At 29.2% G+C, this 4,074-nt stretch overlaps 1 long non-coding RNA gene across 1 annotated transcript; it reads left to right on the top strand.

The window, feature by feature from the left end:
* The first annotated feature begins 2,042 nt into the window (after positions 1–2,042).
* On the top strand, positions 2,043–2,583 carry LOC141609119 (uncharacterized). Its single transcript, XR_012527225.1, has 3 exons — positions 2,043–2,194; positions 2,351–2,434; positions 2,534–2,583. It is a non-coding gene; the product is annotated as an uncharacterized LOC141609119 (long non-coding RNA).
* Positions 2,584–4,074: the final 1,491 nt, after the last annotated feature.

Genomic DNA, 4,074 nt, shown 5'->3' on the forward strand with positions numbered 1-4,074 from the left:
TTGTCTGTTAAAATTACACTTTTGTCTGTTACAATTACACTTTTGTTAGCTAAAATTACACTTATCTCTACTAAGGTTACCCTCTTAATTACTAAAGTTCCACCCTCAAAGGATTAAAATTACATTCTCAATGGACTAAAGTTACATTTTCAATGGACTAAAGTTGCACAATTTGGACTAACTAATGGAGTTATTAGTAATTTACACAATTTGGACTAAAGTTACACAAATTTGGACTAAAGTTATACAATTTGGACTAAAATTACACAATTTGGACTAAAATTACACAATTTTGGACTGAAAATACAAAATTTGGACTAAAAATACACTATTTACGACTAAAATTGGACTAAAAATACACTATTTATGACTAAATTTGGACTAAAATTACACAATGTTGGACCAGAAATACAAAATTACACAATTTGGAATAAAAAATACAAAATTTGGACTAAAAATATACTATTTACGACTAAATTTGGAGTAAAAATACACAATTTGGACTAAAGTTACACAATTCATTTATTTTGAGTAATTGAGATTGTGCAATTTCAATCATTGTCCACTAAAGTGTAACTTTAGTAAAAATATAGTGTGTATCTTTTATCATTTTATGAGTGTAATTTTAGTCCACAAATGTGTAACTTTAGTCCACAAATGTGTAACTTTAGTACGTTGATAGTGTAATTTTAGTCCAAAAAAGAGTAATTTTAGTCCACAAAAGTGTAATTTTAGTCCACGAAAGTGTAATTTTAGTCCATAAAAGTGTAATTTTAGTCCACAAATGTGTAATTTTAGTCCATTAAAGTGTAATTTTAGTCCACGGAAGTGTAATTTTAGTCCATAAAAGTGTAATTTTAGTCCACAAATGTGTAACTTTAATCCTCAAATGTGTAACTTTAGTCTACAAAAGTGTAATTTTAGTCCACAAAAGTGTAATTTTAGTCCATAAAAGTGTAACTTTAGTTTATTGAGGTTGTAATTTTAGTCTATGACGATGTAACTATAATCATTTTAAGTCATTTTTATATGAAAATTTGAAAAATAACAAATATCAAAAACAGACCAAAACATCAAAATTGAAAAAAAAACGCAAATGAAAAAAAAAACGGGTCAATGAAAATAATATTTGATCTATTTTAGTAGATTTAAGATCAAAATAAAAGAAACTCACAAATTTGAAACAAGATTGTATATCAAGACGATATTTGAGAAAAAAAACAAAAATAAAAAATAAAAACAACACCCAAACATCAATTTAAAAAAAAAATGACGGTGTGGTGGTGGTGGCGGCGGTGGTGGTGGGATTGGCGACGGTGGTGGTGTCGGGTGGGTGGTGGTAGGTGGGTGGTGAATGAGAAATAGATGAGTAAATGATTTATTTGGATTTTTTGGGTTTTTTATTTGTTTGGTTTTTTTTTCTTGGTTTTTTTTAGAGAATAGGGAGAAGTGAGATATAGAGAGAGAAGGAGGAGATGTGATAATGAGATGATGAATGATTAGTGAGGAGGAATAATGTAGTTAATGACAAAATTAGAGGAAGAGAGCTAAATTAGAGGATTAACCTTCTTTTTTGTGTTTTCATCTTAGCCCTCCATTTCCAAGATCTAAAGGCCCATAATAGGACTTATGGACTCAAAGGTTAGAGGTGGACTCATTTGATCTTGTTATTATATATATATATATATATATATATATATATATATATATATATATATATATATATATATATATATATATATATATATATATATATATATATATATATATATATATATATATATATATATATATATAAGAGATCAACTAAGGCCATTATATCATATTAAGTCCATAAGTCCTAATGTGGGTTGTTGGATCAAGCAAACCAATGGCCAAGATTGCGCAGTAAAATCCCACTAAACTAATATTTTATATTTACCTCTCTCCTCTTACCATTAACCCATGCATGCTATAGTGTTATGTCCATCAGTCCGTCATCATTCCCCTCCTCAATTTCCACATAATTCAAAACAACTTGCGGTTTTTTTTTCCCTCTATTTCCTGTCATTTCGTCTTCCTTTTCTTTCTTCACATTGCTGATAACTCCATTTTCATCACTACCAATTAATTCCAACTCAACAGACGCCATTTTCATCACTACCAATTAATTCCAACTCGCCTGCAAACTCGCCTGTCTCCATTTTTTTATAAGGTATTTTTTCCATTCCTTATTTAGTGATTTGTACTTTGTTTTTTGTTAATTATTGCCTTTGTTAAACTATCATAAAAAGAGTTCATTTGATTTTTCAATTTTCAATTATGGGTTTGCTGATGTTGATTTGTTCAATTGTTAATTATGGTTGTGCAGATCAAATACGAGTTCATTTGATAATTAACAATGGTTTTTGCCAAGAAAAATGCCAAGAAAACTTCCAAGAAATCTGAATCAAAGGTAAAAAATCTCGTCTTGTTGGTATAACTCTTATAGAATGATGTATAACTTCAATTAAATATATGCATAATTTTAATCCCTATTGTTTGTCATCTACAGATGGATGTTGTAGAAAGTATTGACAAGGGACTTGATATCCAGGTTAAAAGTTTCGATTTTTATTTATACGTTACTAGATGTATAACTCTGGTTACTAGATGTATAACTTTAGTACTCAATATGTATAACTCCGGTTACTAGATGTATAACTCTGGTTACTAGATGTATAACTTTAGTACTCAATATGTATAACTCTGGTTAGTAGATGTATAACTCTTCTGATTCTATGACCAACTCCTCTTTCATATTGTCAAACTCTAATTGTTATATGTATAACTCTACTTCTATTTAGTTTCTATGCCTAGAGTTATACAATATATGCCTAGAGTTATACATTTTATACCTGGATTTATACAATATATATCTAGAGTTATACAGTTTATGCCTAGAGTTATACAATATATACTTTGGAGTTATACATTAGATGCCTGGAGTTATACATAGAGTTATACCTGGAGTTATTCCTGGAGTTATACATTATGCTTACAGTTATACATTTTATGGCCAGAGTTATACATTCTATGGCTAGAGTTATACATTATATGACTTTAGTTTTCAGAATGTCTAACTTTTGTTATTATATGTATAACTGTACTGTTATTCTGTATAGCTAACTTGCCCGATTATCTCTTCTTTTGAATGGTGAAAAGAATTTTGGATTTTACAGAATTTTGGTTGAAAAGAAGAGATGACAAACCATTCAAAATTCTTTTTTATATAACTCTTATTGAATTATGTATAACTTCAACTAAATATATGCATAATCTGAATCCCTATTGTTTGTCACCTACAGATGGATGATGTACAAATACTGACAAGGGAGCTGACTCCAAGGTTAAAAGTTTGACTTTTGTTATAACTGCAGTCATTTGTTGTATAACTCTGATTACATGTTGAATAACTTATGCTGTCAAAATGTATAACTGGAGTTATACAATATATGCGTAGAGTTGTACATTTTATTCCTGGAGTTATACAATATATGCCTAGAGTTATACAGGATATGCCTAGAGTTATACAGTATATACTTGAAGTTATACATTTTATTAATAGAGTTATACATTCATGGCTAGAGTTACACATTATATAACTTTAGTTTCAGATTGTCTAACTTTTGTTATTATATGTATAACTCTACTGTCTGTATAACTCTCCTGATTATCTCTTCTTTGGATTTTACAGAAATTTGATTTAACAGAATTTTGGTTATACATAATCTGAATCCCTATTTTGAATAACTTCTGCTGTCAGAATGTATAACTCTTGATATTTTCTGATTAACTCTACTATCAGAATGTATAACTTTTCTTAAATTTTGTATAACTCTGACTATCTATTGTATAACTTTAATTCACATTATGTCTATTTCTTTGTTGCAAATATATCTAATTGCAACTACAGTATGTCTAATTTTGTGTGTTGTCCTTGTTTTTCCCCAGATGGTTGAGGCCAAGCCAAGGGTAAAGAGGGTGCATGAAATCACGGTTTCGTGTCGACCTCAAAGGCTTGTCTCTCTCATTGAAAAGCTTAATGAGGATCAG

This window comes from Silene latifolia, chromosome 10, assembly GCF_048544455.1.
Source record: "Silene latifolia isolate original U9 population chromosome 10, ASM4854445v1, whole genome shotgun sequence".
NCBI lineage: Eukaryota > Viridiplantae > Streptophyta > Magnoliopsida > Caryophyllales > Caryophyllaceae > Silene > Silene latifolia.